General features: G+C 40.7%; 1 long non-coding RNA gene and 1 pseudogene across 1 annotated transcript; one reads left to right on the top strand and one right to left on the bottom strand.

Annotated features, from left to right (window-relative positions):
- Window positions 1-179: 179 nt before the first annotated feature.
- Window positions 180-24,553, bottom strand: LOC121191542. Its single transcript, XR_005895117.1, has 3 exons — window positions 24,212-24,553; window positions 18,521-18,523; window positions 180-192 (listed from the first exon to the last, which is right to left on the bottom strand). It is a non-coding gene; the product is annotated as an uncharacterized LOC121191542 (long non-coding RNA).
- On the top strand, window positions 14,383-14,501 carry LOC121192518 (annotated as a pseudogene).
- Window positions 24,554-26,084: the final 1,531 nt, after the last annotated feature.

The following is a 26,084-nucleotide window of genomic DNA, read 5'->3' as shown; positions in this document are numbered from 1 at the left end:
TTCATCTTCCATCCGTCTATAAACTTTAAAAACTTTTCTTTATTTTTTGCTAGTTTTATTCAATATTGTTATTTGTTTGTTATATTATTTAATATATTTATTATTCTTATTTGTTATATTATTATATTGGATCCATTCATATAACTTACTATTATTTTATTTTTACTACTTCAGCTGATCACTGTATTTTAGCTGATATCTTCGATCACTCTCCATTCAACTCCACTAAAGAACAATAAGAAAGCTACTAATGCTATTATTCCACAAATTATATGTCCAATGGGAAACTTTTCACTCAGATTATCAACACTATTTACACAATTTATATTATTTACACTATCTCCTCTCTACAGCACGTCTCAAACACACTCACAATTATAATAAACACAAATTACACACATATACTTTATATACAACTGCTGCAGACAACTGGACACATACAACAATTATCTGTGCAGTCTCATATGTACACTTTAAACAACTGGCCAGTATTGCCCTCAGCAATATTCGTCAGCCTTGACGTTACTTGCAAGTGATCACCATCCCAAGATGACCCTTCCTGTTTTCTCACTAAAACAGGGCACAGCAGAACAATACTCTTTTACCCATGCAAACCTCTCATCCTGTATTTTAGGATATTTGAGAGCGGTATCTGTAAAAGGTATGTTTTCTCAAAACATTTCTACCCGTACAGACCTCTCAACACCAAAAGTGGTATCCGCAGAGGATCCTTCAAAACACCCCTACCTGTGCAGACCTCTTTACATTGAGAGCAGTAACCATAAAAGGTTTATTCAAAACCCACACTCAATCCTAGGCAAATCTCTATCTCACTTAAGCAGCCCTCTCCCTCCAGGGCAGCTAGTGGATATATTTATCACTCTTATCTACAGGCTAAGCAGCAAGAACCCTTTTTCTCTTTTCCTCTCTCCCCTCTGCTTACCTTAGTTTTGGTGCGCTTGTGGTCTGAATGGCAAATGCCGATCTGCGTCCCGGTCTAGGTCAGGTCCTGTTGACAGGTGTCCCTCCTGGCTGGCTCGCCAGTTTCGATGTAGACCCAGCTGTGGGCCAGTTGAAGCTGAGTCAAAGTCCGTCTGAGTCCCCTCACCGTACTCTTTTACTCTATTGGTTCCCTTCTCCAAAAAAATATCAAAGTGTTTTTTCTTCAAAGGAAAAAACACAGAGTCAAAGTCAAGTGCTGGAGAGCAGAGAAGTTGAGTCCATAGAGCTTTATTCTTCAATACAGAATTCAAAAGCTCGAGCTTTCTCTGCAGAAAAAAACTGAAACATATCCTCTGTACATCATTTTTTATATTGTAGGTTGTGCCCAGGTTTAAGGACATGTCTGGGTGTAACTGGGCATGTCCCTTTCTCATCTCCCTTTGTCTGGTTGGTGCGTTTTTTGCTTACGTCAAAACTTGTGTCCAACCTATCCCTCTCCCCGCTCCCAGCTGGCCCGATCTCCACTGATGTCTCCCCCCATCTCATGCCAACCACCACCCACTCCTATTACCCACACTCTGTTTGTAATGGAATCTGTGGTGTTGTTGACTAATTTTCATTAAAAACTTTCCAGACTATTCTTTTCTAATGTTACATACACTTTTCTTTTTCTAGCGTTACATTCACTGACAGTATTACATACACTGACATTGTTCTCCACACATCTCCTCATAACAGTGCCATCGGTGCGCCAGGGCTATGTGGTGTGTGTGTGTGGGGGAGACAGAGCGGAGATGTGTGTGGGAGACAGAGCAGAGGTATGTGTGTGTGGGAGACAGAGCGGAGATGTGTGTGGGAGACAGAGTAGGGGTATGTGTGTGTGGGAGACAGAGTAGGGGTATTGGGGAGACAGAGCGGGGGACAGCAGACAGAGGATCAGGTGTAGGATAAGCAGAACACAAATGGATTTGCACACATTGAAGAATACATAATATACATTGTACAAATCTGACACCACAAGAAAATGGTGTAAGTCATAGTTCAGATGAAATGGAGATCACAAAAGTATTTGCTATGACAATTTGTGTAGAGTACACACTTGTGGTGTCAGGTTTTGTGCAATGAGTTAAGAATCCATCTATGCTTCACCCCTCCTCACCCTTCTATGCTTCACCCATCTGTGTGTACTTCAATGAGGGAAATTCCATTGGTGGTTGCTCTTGCAGCACTTGTTGCTGCCTTGTGTGCCTCTGCCTGCTATTGCTGCATCGCAAGGGATAATCACCCATGCTTTGCATGCATGTGTTGGGTTCTTTAGAGGCACTGTAAAGTTTTTTTTTAAAAAACCCAATCGAAAGAAGCCCAGATTCCATTAAAAAACAAAGTGTGGTTAGAGAGTGGTTGTTAGGAGGGTGTTGTGGTGCACGTGAGATGAGAAAAAACTCCATTAGAGATCAGGCCTGCAAAATACCAGGAAAAAAAAAGATAGACGCACACCAATTAAATGGAGGGAATTAGAAAGGGATATACCCAGTTACGCCCAGACCTGTCCTTGAACCTGGTCAACAGTCTGCCACTGGTCATGTGTAAAGGCCACGTGCTGTACTTTTTTATATGCAGGGCTATGGGAAGGGCTAAATTTTAGATATGAGTAGAATCATCCCAAAAATAACCAATGAAAGGAAAAAGGGACGTGGTCAGACATGTCCCTTGGTCTATAACACACCTACAATTATATAATTATATAATATAAAAAATGATGCACAGATGGTAAAGATCAGTCTTTTTCTGCAGGGCAGCTCAAGCTTTTGAATTCTGTATTGAAGAATAAAGCTCTATGGATTCAACTTCCCTGGTCTCCAGTGCTTAAGATGTGCCTCTTTGTGTTTTCTTTTAAAAAGAAGAGTTGAACACTCTTCTTTTTAAAAGAAGAAAAAGACTTAGAGAATTAAGAGTAAAAGAGTACGGTGTGGGGACTCAGCCGGACTTGGACTCAGTTTAGACTGGCCCTCAGCTGGGTCTACAGCCTGGTCTGAAAAATCCACACCACGCTCTTGAATGAAAGTAAATAATGTATACTAAGGTATACATTTTCTCTCTCTCTCTCTTTGACAGAGAGAGAGAGAGACTGAGAGAGAGCAAGAAACAGATATAAAGAGACAGAGAGGATTGCTTTGGATTATGAAGGTTGGAGAGTGAGTGTAAGGTGGGGAAACCTACAGAAAAAAACAGAGGTTACGATGCATGTAGACAGACAGATAGACAGATAGATAGATAGATAGATAGATAGATAGATAGATAGATAGATAGCAAAAATGTTCACACCGCCACACGCTTTCCTGAAAGTTAATTTGCAAGTTGCAATACATACATTTAACACAACAGTCACATTATGACATTTGTACACAGTACACGTGGAAACGTGCTGGAATTGAAGGACTGATCAGTGACATCTCAGCCCGATCTGAGAAGGAACGGAGACAGAATGATAACATCAGTCCGAACACCTGTTGAGAACAGTGAAGGGGCTGTCAGTTTGAGGAGATGACGAGGCTACTCCATGCATCTACAGGGGATGATGAGCATCCATTCTTGTAACGATCAACCAAACCAGTCATCCACACATCTGATGTTGTGACATCTCCAGATGCTGCCTTTTGCCTTAGGACAGTAATAGGTAAACTCATCTTAACAATATTATCTCCAGTTGGAACAAAAACTATAAAAAATAAAAGCCTCATTTGCCTCTCAGATTTAGATATGTACGAGATTATATATACAACCCATGCATATGCATCTACAACATATTGATTATCTAAATTGGCATTCCAACACTTAAGGAGTGATTTGTTATATTGGTTTATCTAAACTGCATTGATGTCACATTTTAATATCACCCTCGTTTTTTTAGCAAGATGCTGATATGCTTCCTCAAAAATTTCTTGTGTGATGCGTAATGTTTTAAGTAAATGCACAAAATGATCATAAGTTGCGTCCTCATCTAACATTTTTTTAAAGGCTGTTAGTATAGTGTGTGCATCCTCTTTTTTCCATGAGTTTTGGCTGGCTAAGTGGCAAACGTACAGTCTCACTTTTTCTTAGTAGGGTTAACTACAAGTGCATGACTCATTATTAACTTCAAGTGCTGGTGGACGACATATAAACATGCACGAAGAATCCTGCTATTAAAGTATCTTGATCGAGTTATATGATGTTACTAGTATGAAATGTATTACTTCCATTGGGAAATAAAACAGGGAAGCATTTAGCTTCATTATCATGGTCGGATAACATTCTAACAGGATTATTCCCTTCTGCAGGAGACACATTCAGTACAGAATCATAATACTGGTCCAAAGCTTCCTGTCCAGTATCAACAGGCATAAGACATGTGTTCTGAAACATGCAATGTTGCTGACGATCATGTAATAATTCATCTTCAACAACAAGTTCCACTTTAGGAGAATCATTCTCAACATTTGTTGGAGAACAAAACTGGTTCACCCAGTCCTCATTAAACATCACTTCTTTGTTCAGATGGTTTTGCTGTTTTAAACAGATCAATGTGTTTCTAATTTGTGAGGTGTTAATGAATTGATATTCATAATGCCCTTTATATGTAAGCTTAGGTTTTAACGTCACTGGCAATAAAGACCTCTCCATATTGGATCAAGGTAACAGGGTATTTGTTTGCACTGTGTTTGCAGGAACACATGTTACTGATACATGCACGCCATTTTGGATGCATGCATGCATCCAAAATGGCGTGCATGCTCTGTATGCAGGTTGGAAATGAAAAGCTATATATTTGTAGTAAAATTGGTAAGAATGACACATTTCTTACCTGCTAATAAAAGCTTGTTTTGTTTCCACATATATCACTCTCACAATATAATAAAATACAAACTTTAAACATGATGCAACTTTTTATACTAACATGAATCAACTCTCTTTACCTAAATTCCCTGCCATACAACAACATTGCTGACATCTTGGATCACATCCCTGAGTTAAACAGAATCAGATGCATATCACCTCTTGAACAACTCTCAGTACATCCACACAAAGCAACCATCTGGATTACTTTCATTTCCATTTGTATAACTTTGCCCATCCCTGACAAACAGCTCAACTACACACTGAAAAGGCCTGACAGATAACAGACACACCTGGCTGAACTGTCCCTATCAAAAGGACCTGGCTGAAACAAAACTCCAGACATACTTGCTACATACTTGCTGACATCACAGAGCTGCCTCAATTCACATTTATATCACCTCTTGATCAAATGACAATACACCCACACATAAGACACTGTCAGCACAGCTTACATTTCCATTTGTTTGCCTTTGACCATCACTCTCAAATAGCTCATGTAAAACACAAAAGCCCACAAAAACTACAGCTACACATCAAACTTCACTCTTTATACTAATTTATTTTTTTCATACATTCATAACCACAGAAAAGGAGCTCTTACACGTTTCATATTCTTTTTTTTATTTACTCTGACATTGATCTTATTAAAACATTCTAATGCCAGGCTGGAGTGTTTGTGTGTGTGTGTGTGTGTGTTCTTTTCTTTCCTGGTTTTCCTTCTCTCTGCTCCTGGTTTTTCTCTCCTCCCCCTGTTTGCTCTCTAGGTGCTGCCTTAGTGATTAGTGTTCACCTGTGACTAGCTGCCTTCATCCAGGACCCTAGAATAAAAGGACCAGGCTCGCAGAGTATCGTTCTCTCTTTCTTTTCTCCTTGCTGCCTGCATGCCACAGCAGAAAGCTTTGATTTAATGTCTGTTAAAAAGAAGTATGTGGAGGGAGGTGGAGGGAACAATAGGTGAGTTGGGGTACACTATACACTGTTTCACACATCTAGTTTCCTTTGTTAGACACACCAGGTTAGTGGTTGGTGCCACCCCCTGTATTGGTTTTGGTTAAATCACCTTTTATTTAGAGAAGCTAATTTGCCCTTTTGTTTGATTTGGTTGTCAGAGGTAGGGAGCAGTCAGGTCTGGTTTTGTTTTATTGGTTTCATTTATTTGGCACAACCTCATTTTATCATCCTCCCGCACATTGTTGTAACCCTCTGTGATGTGAGAGCAACTAGGATTAAATAATTTTGTATTGTCCACTGCTCTGCCTCTCTCTCAGTTTTCTTTGTTGAACCGTGGCTATCCTATTTCCCGTAGGGGATGTAACACCTTAAAAAACAACTATGTTTCAGTAATTGAGAATATGAGCACAAACTGCCCCATGAATCAGAAGGGGCAATAGCTCAACAGGTTGCAAGAATGACTGGAATGTCAAAGGTGGTGATGCCATATGTTCTTTATGACCATGCACTCCATGTTATCATACATTATTACTTTTTATTCTAGTTATCACTAGTTATTCCAAACGTACTAATTTTACAACCAAACATATGACTGTTATTGATGCATACTCTGTAATACAAGTTGCCATAATCATCCCCTTAACATTAATGGGAAACAACATATTTCTTTCATAAACCACATATGGTGAAACTCACTCATACTCTCACATACCAAATACTGCCTGACTTAACTTTAACATGTGACATATTAAACCACATGTTTAATATGTGATTAAAAGAGTGCCTGCTCTGTCTACAAACATTTGGACACACTCCTAACACAACTCAGTCAACCTATTGTCTATGCAGTTTGAATACTTGCCAGACAAAATACACACCTCTACATGTAAATTCACTCACACAAACACTTCACCTTTACACAAGATAACCACCTACCTGTAACTTTCACTTATTCAAATACATTCTCAACAGACCCTGACCTGACCCATTTCCTCTCACATTCTCTCCTCTGACCAAACTCTGCATTTTCACACACTAAAAACAAACACCATGAAGGGGAGGAGCCACTCCATGTTTAAAATCCCCTCGACCAAAAACTGCCACTTAGAACACTTCTGCCTGCAGCCAGGTTTCTACACATCAAGTGGACTTCATTGCTTACTCTTGGAAAAACAGTAAGTACATTTTTAACACTAAATAATTTACATTTACTGCATGCACACATGCTAAACCTTACTTTATCTATACTGCATTGTTTATAAGTTTCCATGTTCTTCACAGACATGGCATTTTCTTCACCCTCAAAATTGCCATCAATGAACCACCCACATGTACAGGAAATCCGACAGGCTCTGCAGCTACTATATGTAAGTGCTTTCCTGTTTCTGCAGACTGATAAACTAGAACTATGACCCTTTCCTTGACACTTCTTCTAACTAATATTTCTTTGCTTCCAGGACGCTGCATGTGACCCCCAGGTCTTTCAGCTTGAACTACAGAACAACATATACCAAACCTCAACTGATGTCATGAACAGCACAATCAGGCAGGCACAACTATTCACAGCACTAAAACAAAAGCTAGAATTCCAACAAAAACAACTTGAAAAGACAAAAGAACAACTAAAGCGTTATCAGGAAGCCCTGCACGCCCTTATTCCACCAGGTACTGAAAACTCACAGATAAGAATCTCTACATTTATAAACCAATACAAAACTGTTTCACGTGTCCTGCTTTGAATTTTCTCAAACTAATTATCTTTTCTATTCCTTTAGAAATGGAAGAAGACACACCAATGGACACGCCACATGCTGGAGAAAATGCCACTCTTCCACTGCAACAACCCACAGAAGGTAGAGTGGACTTGTGCTTTCTCCATTAAGATAAAAATTAACATTAACATAAAAAACTGTCACTCCAAACTCATGACCAACATCTCATCTGTCTAATTTTCCTTATAATCCACATCCTGAAATACACACACACTCATTCCGTCCACTTTGCAAAAAATGCAATCATATTTTTTTTATCTAATTCTTTAGAAACTGTAGACAAGAAAGTTGTGGACACAGACCATCCAGGCTATGATGTCAAGGATCCTGAACAGCAGCATGCAACTGATCAGGCAACACAAGGTAAAAGCACTACAACATATGTAGCAATATCTTAACATGACCAAACAAGATATTTAACTATATCAAAACATCCTGTTATAAACACTAATCATACCTCTCCATTTTTTTTATCAGATATTGGACAAAAGACCACTCCTCCAAAGAGTAAAAGATGCCAGCTGCAAGAAAAATAGAGGCTGGACCCACAAAACACAAAGCCTTTCATTACAGTGGCTGTGTATTTTTACATATAAAAAATGTGCATGCTTGAGTGTGTTTAGACTTGTTTGGTTTTCATTGTTGACAGAACCACTGTAAAAGAAAGGCGTTTGTATACATGTTCATATTTATTTTCCAATAAAAACAGTTTGTCACAAACTCAACCGTGCTTTTTGCAAATCATACAAAAAATTCACTGAGATCCATTACTGTAAAACTGATACTTGTTAATTGTGTTTATCAATAACTGCTTTCATCTTCCACATTAATCATTTACTTTAACCGACAGCAAACAGAAAATGACGTTAATTTAATGGCTCTCAACTCTAACAAAGGAAAACTAAATATAATCTAAGCACTAATAAATCAAACTCTCATATCAGGGTGAATATAATGGATTAATATAACCTGACTTTCAACAGCCAAGTGTCTGCTCCTCAGTCCACAGGCCAGGAACAAACTCTCCATCAGACAACATCCAATGGAACTGATTTGATTGCTGCTGAATAGAAAGGACACGAGATGTGATGAAATGTCTTTGATGTTTTAGTTTGTCCTGTTGAGCCACTTTCAAGTATGAAACAGATTTTATTAGTGATATGATTGCCAGTTGTTAATGTGAATCATAGTATGTTGCCTCTTAAATACAGTCACGGCTGTGACTTTGCAGTAGACATTATTTTCTGTGTTCACCTCTTTATTGAAAGTGAGGAGTGATATTCACTATCTCTCCATTGCCACAGACAGTTTTAGTTGTTGTTTCTGCAACAGATCAGCTGCTGCACAGAGAATCATTTTGACTCATGTTTCTTTTAGATCTCGTTCAACTTATCTTGTGCTGTTAGACCTTAAATCCACAGAGTCCTGCTGTATGTTGGTCTCTTCTCTGCATCACACTGAGATAACAGTTACACCTGTCACCTGAATCAAGTAGGAATCTGATGGTGAAAGTTAAAGCTGACACTATATCATCATGTTCTGGGAGTAGAAGCTGTAAAATAACCAGGCTGGATGGAAGGAGGAAGCATTTTTTTCCCTCCAACATTATTTCATCATTATTTTCAGTTACTGGTATTTTCTCAGTCTGGGTCCAGAAACAAAACTTTCTTTGTTTACTACAATGACTTTAAGGTGATTCTTCATCTGTTTGTAAGTTTGTGTTTTAATTGTATTTCTTTTATTTCTCTCTCTTCTGTTGTGGGGCTTCTGTCTCCTGATCTCCTTCATCCTGGATCTTCTTCTTCAGATCCTAAAACAATGACTTATTTTTATGCTGGTGTGAGAGTTTACATGCAAGTGTGTTTGTTAACTGTGAATCACATTGTGGTTAAGTTTGTGTTTGGGAGATTTCCTCCATGTGTTTATGGAAACAGGTGAAGGTATCAGGTCATTCCATTATCTGATGATCTCTACCTGTTAAACCATCCAAAGCAGCTCTGCAGTGTTTCCATCTATGTTCATGTTGCTGTTTGAGGGTTAAGACTTGGTTTCAGGGTTAGAATTGGGTTTTGGTTAGAGTTAGGGCTAGGGAATGCATTACGTCAGCAAGTGTGTCCCACAAAGATATAAATACCAGTGTGTGTGTGTGTGTGTGTGAGAGAGAGAGAGAGAGAGAGAGAGAAAGAGTGTTTGTCCTTTGATGCCTTTGATGTATCAACATTCTACAGCCTGATGTCACAGGCTGCAGTAAGTGGACACACAGCCAGAGACAAGTTCAGAAGTCAAACAGGAGCAGAAACAGTTGGACTGGACAGGACTTGCTCATGATTTAGGAAGAAAGAAGCACTCAGATATTTCTGCACAATTATTGACAAGGAAGGGAGGAGCTACTGCTGTTACAAGGACAAGAGGAAACTACAGGAAAGTCCAGATCACCTCCAAGGTTTTCAGTGAGTCAGTACATGTTAGTAGTTCATGTCAGTGTCTAGTTTAGAAGTTAATGTTTTGAAATGTTTTGTCCAAATGATATGTTCATTATTCATGGACAATATTGCTGATCATGATTTTGAGATATTCTCATGGTTGCTCAACTTCTTAACTTTGTTTTGGTGTGATGCTCTGTAGTTTGTGTTAAAGGAAAGGATTTCTAGGAAGTCTGTACTGTCTGCAACAAGATCCTTTCTAAAGAAATTCTAATGGAAATGATGGAGCATAAAATCCACAGTCCCTGTCCTGTGGAAAAGTTGACTTCCAGAGTTGAAAAGAAGCAAACATGAGGCTTCAACAGTCTGAGTAGAAGTTTCTATCTTCCAGGTATTTTTAGTCCAAAATTCCCCTCTTTGTGTTTCTACACCTAATGTTTCCTTGCAAAGCTGTGGTGGAGAGATGGAAACACAGAGAGGAAATTCTGCACTAAAAGACAAACATTTGAAGATTCCCACTTGATTTTGTTTAACAATGCTGATGAATTTTGGAATTACTATCTGCACAGAAATAGGACTGTGGATTTTGTGGCCTATCATTTCCACAGAAATTGTTTAAAGAAGGGATCTCCTGGCAGCCAGTATGGACAGCAGGAAGAATTAGATCAAACACCAGTGCTTTGAATGTGGAAATGGGAATGTGAGTATATCTTTAAGTGATTTGGGTTTTTTATGCCTTTATTATGGACATTAGAGAGATGACAGGAAATCAGGTGGAGGCAGAGGCATCAATGTTTCCAGTGGAAACTGAATTAGGGATGTTGTGGTAGATGTTCAGAAGCTTAAGGTTGTTACAGAGGTGTCCTGAAAAGTAGCATATTATGGGGTTTTGCGTTCATGGAGATATATATACATTGACAATTGGACGTTATTACCAATCATTGTAACTTATTTGGAACCTTTTCTGTACATACATAGGGTCATTGGTAAATCTTTGGTCTGGGCCCGCTGCTTTCCGTGGGTGTGTTTTCTGCAGAGCAGCCTGCACCTCCACTGATGTCACAGAGAGCAGTGTGTCCTGTGTCCCCTCTGTGGCCACAGCTCCTCCCGGTTGGTCAGTGTTGGCAGCGTCACAGCGATCATAAATCTCGTTGAGCTCATCAGGGAGTGTGGTGTAGTTGGAGACAAGTTTTTCTCTCTGTAGTCTGTGATGAGCTGGAGTCCCTGCCACCTGCCCCCGTTGGTCTGAGGTGTTGAGGTAACTTTATTTCTTCATGATGACTCTTGAAAGTTTTTGAAGAGAGAGGAGAAATTTTCTTCTGTCATTTTTGCCTTTTTTTTCTCACAACACTCGTTTTAAAGATTTTCATGATTCAAAGAAAAACACATTTTCTTGTTGGTCGGAGAAAATGACGAACTGTTCCATCATTTATCCAGAAGTTTCTATAGTAATGTGATCATTATTCTGTGACTGTGACAGGAGGAGTTCAGTGAATTGATGTGACTCGTCTGTGCTCTTTCACTGCTCATTTTAATGAAGTATATATTCCCTCTCTGTATTATGATATTGGATTGTAACTCAGCTTTACCACAACACTGTCATTGTACACCTGTATGTTTTGTTCACCGTGTTGATCCATCTGTCTTCCTGTATTCATTCTCTCACTCCCTCGCTCACTACAACCACATACACTAAATACACTAAACTGTAGTAAATCCATGATGTGTGAAACATAATGTGGCTGGATGATGTTCAGAGGAAACAGAAGTTTATTAACAGCAGTGGAGGTGGGAGACTGGGGTTTGTATCCAGAGTCCACTCTGTGGTTAGGTTTGGTATTTACAGCTATTTAACAATACACACAAGCTAACTTGCATACGGCCTAATACAAATGTCACACACACACATTTCATCAGAGAGACCAGCTCTCAGAAATAAGTCCAGCAGTGGAGACAGTCCAACAGGCTCCACATGTTTCTGTGCTGAGAGGAGACTGTACTGAAGCTGTCAGCTGTACCATCAGCCTCTGTGTCACACACTGCTACTGTACATGAAGACTGCTGTCAGCTCGGCTCAGCTCCACTCATCACTAACTTCATTTAGAGCAAACAGAGCTCTGCTGTAACAGGAAGCAGCAGAAAGTCAGAGGCTTCGCCGTGAGGAGCGCAGACCTCTCTGTCATGTCAGGTGTTTTCAGGAAGGGACGTCACTTTCACAACTCGAGTCAGCATCAGACGGACACACGCACAATAAACATCCACGGTAGCTGGAATTTCCCTCTCAGCTCCGGTGTTTCCTAGTGGAAAACGCCAGGACATGAAATGAAAAGAGTGAAACGATCCGCTGCCTTGAAATCCAAAGAGGAAAGCGACGGCGGGGATCCACACGGTGTGTATCCAGAAGTAAAGCATGGTGTCCTTTAATCGGGTGCAAAAGCTCCGCGCTCTTCCCGACGAAGCTCCGCGTCCAGCGGTTCATTTCCAGAAGAGAAAGCGCTGCAGATGAAGCCGAGCGGAGGAAGAAATCCCAGTGTGAACGCTGCTGATGAACACAAGAGCTGGAGACTCTGTCGCTGCTTCTTCTGCTGCTTTCACACGGACGGAACTTTTATCCAGAGAGGAAGAGACTGTGTGTGAGTCCTCTGTCTCTGTCTCTGTGTCTGTGTGTGAGTCCTCTGTCTCTCTGTGTGTGTGTGCTCAGTATGTTGCTACTAAAGCAGCGTTTCATGGTTCAGGACTCACAGTGTGATAGATTGAAGATTTTTTTTTATTTTTTTTGATTGTCCATTCAGTGAGTACAGAAGCTCATTAAGCATTTAAACTGTTATTTAAAATTTCATTAAAATAGACAGTGACAGAAAATTCATTTATGATAATTCATGGCTATAAAGGTAAAAATGTCCTATTAAAAACGCAAAGTCATGTAGAAAAAGAGTGCAAATGGGTAAAAAAATGTAAAAATCCTGCAAAAGGGTTTAAAATGCTAAAAACAGTTCATGTGGATTTCAAAAACATGTAAAAAGGTTTAAGTATACCTACATTTAATGAATTAATCCATGATCGACTTGATCCTTTGAGATTAAAAATCTGTTGTTGATTAATTATGTCTGCGGGGTCCGACAGGGGGAGCTCTCGCCACGATGCTTCATTCTCGATCCTGCTGCCAGAGAGCAAGCTTCGTGTTTGAGAGTGTTTATTAGTATCTCCCCTTTTCAGGTAAAAAAAAAAAAAAAAAAAAAAAAAAGTTTTAATCCTCCCGAACTTTGACATATGTTTGCTGACACATATTTCTGATGTTCTCTTAGCCAGTTTGAGTGTTTGATTGTTAATTGAGGTATGGTGAGCAGGCAGCTAATTTCCGTTTCTGCAGTAGCTAGCACCGGAAGGCACGTGATTAGCACCGCTACAGCATATATTGTGCGCTGTTTGATTGTGCTCGACTTGATCTAGAGCATTAAGGTTAGTGTGTGGATAGTTTTTTAATCTTTGTGTGTTTTGAATATAGTATGCTCATTGTTCAAATGTGTAGCTGTGATAAGGAGCATATAGAAAACACACTATTGCAGATGTTTTATAGAATATTATTTTTTTTTATCATTATTTGCAATACAGTAGAGTTTGATGGTGTCAGCTTATGTTTATTTGATTATAGATTCATTTTATAAATATTGACCTAGTGTTTTTTCCTGTTGAAAAGAAAGAGAAATGTTATTATATATGTTCTTTACTTACCTGTAAAAGCAATCTGGAAGAAAATAAGATTAAAAGAAAAGGTTAAATTTGAAATCATTGTAGAACTGTAAAGGAAACTGATAATTTTATTGTAATATGTAATATGTTGCATCTAAAGAGATCTTGTAACTTTGTGAACAATTTTGAAAACAATACAATTCTCGATCCTGCTGCCAGAGAGGAAGCTTCATGTTTGAGAGTCTTTATTAATATCTCCCCTTTTCAGGGTGTAACATAAGCACACGAGATCACGATGTTCAGCCCAAAAGTGTTTGGGCACACACACAAAAAGTAGCTGTTTTTAATATTTCCATCTTATCTGGAAAAAGGAGAACAGGGTAGAGCCTGGTTAGTACTTGGATGAGAGACCTCCTGGGAATACCAGGTGCTGTAAGCCTTTTACCTCCATCTTTGATTCAGAATAATCAAAAACCATCATCCCTAAACTAGTGTGGTTCATTTATGTCTTACTCAATGTTGGACAGGAATGGACCTATAAGTGATCAGACTCAGTAACATCCTTTATCAGACGATAGATAGTCAGAAAATTCTCGTCAGGTGGATAAGGTCATTTTTGATTGCTTCTTGTGCTTGTATTTGTAGAGAAATCCAGATGGTTAAACACTGGATTTGTTAGTGGCGTTTTAGCATGTATAAAGAGACTTTTTATATGGGTTGGTGTTGCTTACGGCCATACCACCCTGGGCACACCTGATCTCGTCTGATCTCAGAAGATAAGTAGAGTAGGGCCTGGTTAGAACTTGGATGGGAGACCGCCTGGGAATACTAGGTTCTGTAAGCCTTTTATCTCCATTTTTGATTCCGAATAAACAAAAAACATCATCCCTAAACTAGTGTGGTTCTTTGTTTTTTCTCAGATCTTTCAGATAAACTGTGGCAGCATTTTAGTTTGAACTGAATCAGCTCAGTTGTCCCAAAATTCAGAGAAAAACACTGATGTTCATAATGATGCTTTTAATGTGAAAGGACAAGATCATGATTTGAATCTTAAAAAGTAAAAGTCAGCAACATTTTTCTCCTGTAATAATCGTAGCTTCCATCTTTAAAGGACTGGAAGAGGAAGAAGTTTACAAGGAATCATTTAGAAGAGTCTAACAAATAAACTGCTTTAATACATGAATCTGAAAAGGTGTGTGCGAGTGAAAGAGACAGACATGTACAGACTGAACTATCTGTTCAACAGTGAGAGAGTTTCTCTAACAGGAGGACACTCTCTCTGCTACACTCTACACAGAGACACTGAGGAACCAGATGACCAGAACCTGAACCCAAACCCAGGATACAGAGGTTCAGTGAATGTGCTGTTGAAGGTGTAGAGGTGGATCAGTGAGTCAGAGGAGACTCTGTAGAAGGACAGAGAGCCAGCAGGACAGTCCACATACACTGCAACTCGATGCGAGACAGAGGAAGATGATGAAGAGGAGGAGACAGGTGTCTCTCTGTTATTGTGCCAAACAGAGTAACTACCATCAGAGCAGTACAGTCTCCAGGACTGATCGTTCCATCCAAACAAACAGTTTTCTCTGCCTCCTTTCCTTCTGATTCCTCTGTAACTCACTGATATATAAACTCCTCCTCTCCACTCGACCTCCCAGTAACAGCGACCAGTCAGACCATTACTACAGAGCAGCTGAGGCCACTGGTCAAATCTGTTTGGATGATCAGGATATGACTGATCCTCCTCCACATGTGTCACCTTCCTGTTGTTGTCAGACAGTTTGATCTTTCTGTTTACTGTGTTTGTGTCGATGGTGAGTTCACAGAAATCTGATGGAGAGAAGAAGACACAACACAGCTGCAGTTATTGATCTATCACCTGATCATTGATTGACACTTTGAAGATGGTTGAATGTGAGCTGCTTTGTTTTCAGGAATCAAATGAAAACCACACTTACACTTCCTCAGACCTGGTCTCAACCATCGGACTCCACCAGGCTCCACCCTGAAAGGAGGAGGGGGGTCAGACCAGCACGTTCTCTTTCGACATGCAAACATGGACATTACATGGCTCTCATACACAGATGGTTTGATTATTCTGTTCATTCAGCAAAGAGACAAAGTCCCTGGAGTCCTTATCTTGGAATTATACAGAGCAGGGAGGTGACATGGAGGAAAGATTTCATCATTTGTCTTCTCCATTTGATATCACTTTTGGTGTCAGACACAACAAAAGATCTCACAATGACAAGATCAGGATCTCAGAGAGGTTCAACTGATTATTGATCATGGATATTTTATATGACAGAGACATGATCAGAGACCTGATTTCATTTCCTCATTGGTTTGAGACACTGGCAGATGAATGTCTCTGAGCAGTGTAGTTGGTCTTATTATTGTTGGGATGTTATTATTAGTGTGTCAGGACTGAACATGTATCTAAAGTCTTTGGGGTTGTTGTGGTGAAAGCACTCTGAGTGCTCAAAGTGGCTCTGTTGGTTCAGGAGCAGTTCAACCAGCTGCAGCTCAAATGTTTCCATGCTGACTTTGTGCTGATGCAGCATGAAATCCAGTCTGAGAAAGTCCTGCTCAGGTCACAGAAAACAGCTGACCACACCTGATTTAATGATTGTCACATATTTTCTCTTATATATGACACAGTGAGTCATGATGAGATACTGAAGTCAGAATTAGAGAAAACCCCTCTTTGTGTTGTTGTTGAATTCAAAGTACTTCTGTAGAGATCTGTCATCAGCTGTGACACACTAAGTGTTCCCAGCTCTTCCTCCTCTATCACACACTGTCTCAGGCTGCAGCAGGCGTCTCCATACCTGAGGGTGTCCAGTCTCCAGCGTGGATCCTTCAGTCCAGCAGACAGCAGCTTCACTCTTGAGGCTCCTGGATGATTGTAGCTCAGGTCCAGCTCTCTCAGATGGGAGAGGTTGGAGCTCAGAGCTGAGGCCAGAGAAGCACAGCCTTCCTCTGTGATCAGACATCCTGACAGCCTGCAGACACACACAACATCACACAGGAACCCTTTGTCAACACCTGCTGATCTGTTTTGTTGTTCTTTTTTGTTCGTGTTTTTGTATTTGGCTCTAGTCCATTTTGGTCCAGGTTCAATGTATTTAAGACAAATTCCTTAAACATCATCGGTAGGATTTAAAAAAATCAACTGAATTGAAAACAAGAAAAAATGATGTATTCTGAGTCCAGAAAGTTCCCATCAACTTTAGTAAAATTTTCTTTGAACAAACCTACACAAGTTGGCTGTTTATATAAATCATATATGAGCAAATCATCAGCTAAAAAGGTTGATGGATCCTGACCTGAGAGTCTCCAGAGTACAGTGTGGACTCTTTAGTCCAGCAGACAGAAGCTTCATCCCTGAATCCTGCAGGTCATTGTTACTCAGGTCCAGGTGTCTCAGACTACAGGACTGGGAGCTGAGAACTGAGGACAGAGCTTTACAGCTTCTCTCTGAGAGGTTACAGGTGCTCAGTCTGAAGAGGAAACAATGAAGAAAAAGTCAAATAACATTTGTGTTGAAAGGACAATCAAAGGAACAAAACTCTGTTTGCTCTGCAGCTCACACCATCTTCTAGTTAAGCTGCTATAGGCTTAGACTGCCAGGGGACATCCCATCATGCACCAAGTTCCTCCCTCTCTCTCTCTCTCTCTATCTGTACTCATTCATTAACTCCCGTTAACACATGTTACTAACTCAACTTCTTCCCTTTTCTGTAGTTTTGTTCTTTCTATCCTCTCTTCTGCTGTCGCTCTCTGCAGGTTCATCTGCCCTCGGAGCTGTAGAGCCTGGATCTGCTGCTGTCTTTGCAATTTCAAGAGTGCTGTATCCCTCTGAAAGACTTTTTACAATTTTTGACTTTTCAGAGTCAGTTAAAGTTCTTTTTTGGCACAGTTTGCCTGAGGAAAAGAAGCAGCCTAATTAGTATGCACACCTTGATATAGGGTGCTGATCTGCTTAGGCCACACCCTCCCTCATTATACAAATACACATCAGCTGATATGCTTAAATCCAGTAATAATTTAAGTTTATACAGCTTGGAGTTGGAACATATGCATAAAACAGATGATATGGTCAAAAAACGCACTTGCCTAATAATTGTGCACACAGTGTAGTTCTTTTGTTGTTGTTGTTTGTATTACTAATAGTGCTGTTACTAATCATGCTATTGTTGTCTTATAAATTTTAATCTTGCTGTCTTCATGAAACTTGCATTGTCCTATGTTCTCTTTCCTCCCCTCCATCCTTCTTTCTCTCTCTCTTTCTCGACCCAACCTGTTCCTTTAATCCCAATGACATGTTCCAATCTTTGTAATAGAATATTGTGATCAATAGTGTCAAATGTAGCACTGAGATCAAGTAAATCTTACACTAAATATAAAATCTGTTTGTTATCTGAGTTTGTTTCACTTCATGTGTATTTGTCCAGTTACTTTTGAACCACTAAAAGGGCTGAATCTCTCATACAGTTCTTTCTATACTGATGTCAACCTGCTCACATTAAAGCTGAGACTTGGCTCTTTAATGTAGGATCCATTATTTTAATTCAGATTCAATGTGATGAAGCTCAGAGATGATGATAAGGAATTAAAGAAGAGAGGAATTTATTTTCCCTCCTGCTGAATAAAATACCAGAGTATATAATCATGAATCCAACTATCTATACACTTACAGAGCTTTGTTAGAGGCTTTGACAACTGGCAGCAGCTTCAGAAGAGCATCCTCTGAAGCAGAGTATTTCTTCAGGTCAAACACGTGCAGATCTTTTTCTGATGACAGTAAGATGAAGACCAGAGCTGACCATTGAGCAGGAGACAGTTTATCTGTGGAGAGACGTCCTGAACTCAGGGACCGTTGGATCTGCTCCACTAGAGAACAGTCATTCAGTTCATTCAGACAGTGGAACAGGTTGATGCTTTGCTCTGCAGAGGGAGTCTCTTCAATCTTCTTCTTGATGTACTGGACTGTTTGCTGATTGGTCTGTGAGCCACTTCCTGTCTGTGTCAGCAGACCTCGTAGGAGAGTCTGATTGGTCTGCAGTGAAAGACCCAGGAGGAAGCGGAGGAACAAGTCCAGGTGTCCATTTAGACTCTGTAAGGCCTTGTCCACAGCCCTCTGGTAGAGCTGAGTTGGATCAGGTTGGTATCTGAACAGTTTAGACCTGCTGAAGTTTGACTGTTCTTCTGACAGCAGATTGACTCCAGAGTTGATGAAGGTCAGATGGACATGAAGAGCAGCCAGAAACTCCTGAAGACTCAGATGGACGAAGCAGAACACCTTGTCCTGGTACAGTCCTCTCTCTTCTTTAAAGACCTGTGTGAACACTCCTGTGTACACTGAGGCTGCTCTGATATTGATGCCACACTCTGTCAGGTCTGATTCATAGAAGATCAGGTTTCCTTTCTGCAGCTGCTCAAAAGCCAGTTTTCCCAGGGACTCAATCATCTTCCTGGTCTCTGGACTCCAGTGTGGATCTGTCTCAGCTCCTCCATCATACTTGACGTTTTTCAGTTTGGACTGAACCACCAGGAAGTGGATGTACATCTCAGTCAGGGTCTTGGGCAGCTCTCCTCCCTCTCTGGTTTTCAACACATCCTCCAGAACTGTAGCAGTGATCCAGCAGAAGACCGGGATGTGGCACATGATGTGGAGGCTTCGTGAAGTCTTGATGTGGGAGATGATCCTTCTGGTCTGCTCCTCCTCTCTGAACCTCTTCCTGAAGTACTCCTCCTTCTGTGGGTCAGTGAACCCTCTGACCTCTGTCATCCTGTCAACACACTCAGGAGGGATCTGATTGGCTGCTGCAGGTCGAGTGGTTATCCAGAGGCGAGCAGAGGGAAGCAGTTTCCCCCTGATGAGGTTTGTCAGCAGCACATCCACTGAGGTGGACTCTGTAACATCAGTCAGGATCTCAGTGTTGTGGAAGTCCAGAGGAAGTCGACACTCATCCAGACCATCAAAGATGAACAGAACCTGGAGCTCTTCAAACCTGCAGAGTCCTGCTTCTTTGGTTTCAGTAAAGAAGTGATAAACAAGTTCCACCAAGCTGAACTTTTTCTCTTTCAGCACATTCAGCTCTCTGAACGTGAATGGAAATGTGAAGTGTATGTCCTGATTGGCTTTGTCTTCAGCCCAGTCCAGAGTCAATTTCTGTGTTAAGACAGTTTTCCCAATGCCAGCCACTCCCTTTGTCATCACTGTTCTGATTGGTCCATCTCTTCCAGGTGAGACTTTAAAGATGTCTTCTCGTCTGATGCTTGTTTCTGGTCTGGCTGGTTTCCTGGATGCTGTTTCAATCTGTCTGACCTCATGTTCATCATTGACCTCTCCAGTCCCTCCCTCTGTGATGTAGAGCTCTGTGTAGATCTGATTCAGAAGGGTTGGGTTTCCTGCTTTAGAGATCCCCTCAAACACACACTGGAACTTCTTCTTCAGAGTAGATTTTAGTTTATGTTGACAAACTGGAGCAACATGTCCTGAATGAACAAACAAAAAACAACATCAATGACTGATTCATAAAGAAAACATGACATGTTCATCCCCCTAAAGAACACACATGAACATATTTCCCTCCATGTCTTGAGACGTTAATAAATGTCCCATTTGTCCATCATGTTGAATCTTTAGAGAAATCCTCTTACTGTACAGACAGTCAGCCAGCTCCCCCTGCTTCATTCTCCTCAGGAAGTTCACTGTGATCTTCACAAAAGCCTCTCTGCTGCTCCTCCTCTGCTCTTCATCCTCACCGTCCAACACATCCTCATCCTCCCTCTGACTCTGTGAGCATTCTGGGTAATCTGGACTCACAACCTTCTGAATCTTCTTCAGCTCCTTCTTCACAAAAGTGACAATGTTCTCCTCCAGCAGCTGAAACAGAAAACTATATGAATGACACAATCAAAGTAAAACCATGGAGCCAAACATCAGATCCATGTTGGACACACTGACAATCCACTGCTCTAAAAAGTGCAGCATGGAGATTATTGTCAACACAACAGATGTCAAAGTAGTTGTTGTCCATGTACAGACCATAAATATGGAGTCCAGGTGTGTTTGATGCTGCTGGGCAGACTGAGCACTGGGAACCTCTGAGCTCTCCTGGTCCACTCTGTGGAGGAATCATGAAGAATTAGCTCACATTATGTTTGCAGCATCTGTGAATGTTTTATGCTTTGTACACAAACAACAGCTGCTTTTATGTTCTGTGGTGACTGTCCTGATTAAAGCAAACAATACTGTGCTGTGACATTCTCAATGAGAGGAAACAAGCAATCAGTTCTGTACCTCATGACCTAGAGTCATCACAACAAGTCCACCTTTTAAATGATGGGTTTTAAGGACTCACACTGGGTTTGACAGAAGTCTCACCTCTGCTACAGGACACTAACACAAACACTGGAACTGGATAGATGCTGAGTTACAGGGAGTTTTAGTTCTGATCTGAATGACACATATAAGAACATAAGAAGTGCTTTTCTTGAAAAGAGAAACATCAACTTTGCCACTAAAGCCTGTGTTTCAGCCTGATCATGTTCATATACTGTGTCATTCATGAAGCCTGGAGACAAAACACAATCACTTCATCTTTCATAGAAGACCAGTTATACAGGACAGCTGTCTGATACATTTTAAACTCAGCTGCAGCTCACTTCTTTGCAGCAGAGGGAGGCTGTCCTTTGAAATTAATGACATGATCCTTTGACCTGTCACTCTTCATGGACACACAGCTGGGTTCAGGTCCAGGGAAATCAGGTCTCTGATGGATCCTGGTGGACACAGAAATTAAGACCATCAGGGACATAGGGACAGGGACAACATATCTATTATTCATACAGTGTTCTCATAGTAAAGAAGAAAACATGTAGTCAGTTGCAGCTCACTTCTTTGCAGCAGAGGGAGGCTGTCCTTTGAAATTAATGAGGCCACCCTTTGACCTGTCACTCTTCATGGACACACAGCTGGGCTCAGGTCCATGTTCAGGTCCAGGTCCAGCAGAGTCTGGTGTGTGCTGCTGCTCTGGCCTTCAACACAACACACACAGAGCTTTGAGTGTGAATAATGATGGTGCAGTGATGTGAGTGCTGAGCTCTGACATGGAGAAGAGTCATGGACAGTTAGAGATCCTCATCTCACCTCTGAGCTCCCTCCTCTCTGTCCTCACACTGATTCATGATGCTGAATTCACATCCACATCAGCTCACACACACTTTCTACCTTCATCTGGAGAGAAAACACAAATCATTCATCTGCACATCAGCTGAAATCATCCTCTCCATCATTTGTCCTGTAGAAATATCAGCTGCTCCTCCACTGATTGGCTTTTCTTTCCTCTTTCATATCTTTCACACATGATTCAGAGGCGACCATTTCCATTTACTGACACACAGATGGACTGAGATCCACTGATTTTATCTGACAATCTGTTTGTCTGCAGTGTTTCTGTAGAAAATGACTTGATGAAACAAGCTGCAGGTGATTATTCCACACAAAACAACTGAGACTCAGTTCATTTCTCCTCAATATTATTCCAGGGGCCCTTTAAGTTGGGGCCCCTGGCACTTTCCTGCCTTTTCTAATTTAAATGTCTGAACAATATGAAGCAGCAACAACAAACCAAACCAGACCAAACAGCAGAGACACAGATAGACATCAATAAAAACAGCAAATATGTCCTGACAGACAGTTTCTCTGTTTGTACTGTGACCAGCCACAGAGATATAATCACCTATCAGAGTCGCTGAGATGCTTTATTGTGAGAGTATTTATGGATTTGGGTCTTTATCATCTAATTCATCAGGTAGAGTTTGTCCTGATAGGACCAGGAGTGTTAACTGTCTCTCTGAAAATCACATAGAGCCTGAAAAACCCTGTCAGCTCCTCTGAGCTCAGTCCCGTAGAGTTCATCTAATGACAGAGAAAGTCAGAGCTGTTCTCCAGCCGCTGTCCGGCCGAGCTCAGACCGCATTCAGCGGCTCAGACTGCGGGAGAGCAGCGGCTCAGGTCCGCCTCCTCCACAGGCTGATTCAGGCAGGAAAAGCTGCCTTCAGTCAGCAGTAAGTGGAGCCACAGACTAACAAAGGCTCCGTGTTCAGCTACTGACCATCAGCTCACTCTGCTTCTACTCTGACTCTTCTTCTTCTACTGCAAATATCCACACAACATGGTGGATTATGACGGCCCTCCTCCTGCCTCATTTACAGTGACAACTGAGTCTACGCAACTAAACACCACAACGCAGTATAAAAAAAACAAAACAAAACAATAAAACACTAAAAATTTGAACATCAAATAATTCCGGTAACTACAGAAAGTTCTGACGAGTAAAACATTAAAAGTGCATACATTTACCTTCAGACAGAACTCTGCACCACAAACGTCAGCGAAAGTGAAAGTAAATTTGCAGCAACCGTGGAGTACAGTGACGGGAATTCCGACTCTTTTCAGAGAGCCGGTTCTTGTGGCTCGGTTCACTTAAAAGAGCCGACTCTTTTGCATCAATGTGGCTCCTCAGTGTTTTTTTTATTTATTTATTTATTTAGCTGCCTAAATGAATTTATTACTAAAATAATGTAAAATTATGTGTAAAATGAATTAGTAATGTACAAAACATACATTATATCAAAAGTTTATTATTTATATGGCTTATTATACTCAAGCTACACAACAGAGCGCAACAAGAAATACATTTTAAGTACAAAAGCAAATCCCCATCTCAATTTGACAAAAAGATCCAATCTCTCCACAGAACCACAGAAGAAAATATGTATATATCAGCAACCAACAGTTTTAGCTCGTCTTTAGAGAAGATTGGCATTAAGAAAAGTCTTCCCCTCCTGCTCTGTGCGGACACACAGACACCACCAGACATCATGTACTTGACCAATCACTTGCAGATTGAACAGAAAAAAAAAAAAAAAAAAAAGCAGCTCCGGCTCCCAGGCAGGAGTCGGCTCCAGTTAACTTAAAAGATCGGGCTCTAAGAGCCATCACTGCTTCCTAACACTCACCTTCTTAAGAGCACTGTCTCATGTCTTTTGTCTTCGGATGTCAAAGCAGATAAGGACTGCATCAGTGTCAGAGTAGGACAGAGGACACACATTGTCATAGTTTCTTCAACTAAAGAAACATCAAGAAACATAAAGTCAGTTGATTTACTTTCTAGAAACATTGTTCCTCAGTGTAATCGAGGCATCATTCAGAGAAGTGACTCTAAAGTTTTTTTTCCTCATTCATTAGCACTTCAGCAGACTCAAACATTACTGTGATGTATGTGACAACATGGTAAAATCAGTCAGGGACTGAACTGGATGTTGTGTCACACTCTAACCTCCACTCCTGTGTCTACTATAGTGGTGCTGGATTAACAAAGTCATTAGGATTCATCCTGCTGGGAAGGAAAATGTCTTCACCAAATTCTGTGACAATACATTGAATAGATGTGAAGATATGTGACTGGACAAACAAAACATTTGACCTACTAATGGCAGAGAAAACAGCAGAGTCATCAGGATTCATCCTCTAGAGACTATGAAAGAACAAACTTTGATGGAAATCCATCAGTTTAGCTATTTCATTCTGACTGACAGAGCAAGCAACACTGCCAACCCTCCAGCCTCACTGCCAGTGTCAATACCAACCACAGAAGAAGAGATATCACACCTACACCACTATGAGCACAGCTGCACCCACACACACCTGAGGAACAATGAGCCACAGTGAGGACCAAAGGGAAGTGGCTGCCACATGTATTCACTGTATATGAGCAGGGGCTGATTCATAGCACTGTCTCCTCTTAGCTGCAGAAATCAGACTGGTCATACATCCAGTCCTCCATGGAAAACCACCTCTCTCTGCTCCACAATGCTCACAACATCTTTGTTGCTCCAAAACATGGCTAGGATTACCTTCTGACACAACAGATCAGACTACAGACAGATCACTACAGGAAGCTGTACAGGACAAACCAAACTACCTGGAAAACTTTAGTATGAGTATTTAGTAAAAGGATAGGCCTGTTGTGAGTGACAGGGATCAGGAAAGTTGGATGTAAAGCAACAATCTAATAATAATACACCTCAGCCACCTGGAGGGGGGGTAGCTGCAGCCTCACCACCTCTACTTTTGGCCTCTGCTCAGGCTGAGGAGCAGCTGTGTCTGACGTGCATCAACAAACAGTGAAAACTTTCCTCAGTGCTCCTGAAGGTTTTTCACATTCTGCAGTGAACACACAGACTGTTAATGTATCTCATTTTCTTCTTTTACTTGAAAAGTCATTTTGGGAGGTGTAGGGGTGTAATGGGGGGCACACAATGCTCCAATTCCAATCTGATTTGTTTATTGATGCTTCTCAGTCTTTAGTGTTGACTGAACAGGAGTCTTCTGCCCTCCAGTGGTCACTGTCAGTAACTACAACTCTGCACACAGCACTGACTGATACTGATGTTCACACTGACATTATTCCACATTTACTGACTTATTTTAGCTCTAATGTTCATCAGTCTGATAATGACTCTCTGTATGTGAACACACATATTATTACACTGCTATAAATACTAATGTCTGACTGATGGACAAATAATCAGAGAGGTTACTGCCCTCCAGTGGTCACACTGACAAGTGTCCAACAGGACTCACACTGATTATTAGGATCAATATGTACCAATCAGTATTGATGACATCAGCAGGAAGATGAGGACTGGTCATAGTTTGAATAATGTTCCATGTATCATTCCATCCATGTTTTCAGTACAAGCAGATACACTGTAAAAATGTGACAACTAAAATGATAAATAGGAGATGCACTGTCAAAAATTTTAACATTGATTATCAGGAAAGAATTTGTGTTGTAGAAGAATTTAATGAAGGCTGTGCACTGTGTAAAATGGAAACAAAGGTGACACAGGATACATCAAATAAAAAATTATGGTCATAGATGAGCTCTGGACTAACTTACAACCAGAGGATGAACTGTAAAATATTACAACAGTGTTATGAACATGTAAAAAATAAAAAGCAGCAGATGTATTGTGAAGTGGAAGTTAGGCTGCACTGTTAAAAACACAACAACCAGGGTGACAACATGGAAAACATCACAAGGGAAAGGACTGTCAGAAATATGTGATGCAGTGTGAAAATGAAAACAACAAATGAAAACATCAGCAGTAAAAGTATACAAGCAGGGACGGGCTGGGGTTGAAATTCAGCCTGGGAGCTTGGTTTGGAGAGGCCTTTTATCCGATTGCATGACGGACGCAAGCAGAACTGTGATTTTAACATGAATGCAGTATAAAAGTAATCGAATGATATACATGATATACAGTCAATAGAGTGTACTAAAGTAAGCTATATATGCTCACACATGCTATGCATATTCAAACACTAATTAAAACTACTGTGTGT

This window comes from Toxotes jaculatrix, chromosome 13 (assembly GCF_017976425.1).
Source record: "Toxotes jaculatrix isolate fToxJac2 chromosome 13, fToxJac2.pri, whole genome shotgun sequence".
In the NCBI taxonomy this organism is placed as follows: domain Eukaryota; kingdom Metazoa; phylum Chordata; class Actinopteri; family Toxotidae; genus Toxotes; species Toxotes jaculatrix.
The sequence above is the reverse complement of the archived record's forward strand: the minus strand, read 5'-3'. Positions and strand labels throughout refer to the sequence as shown.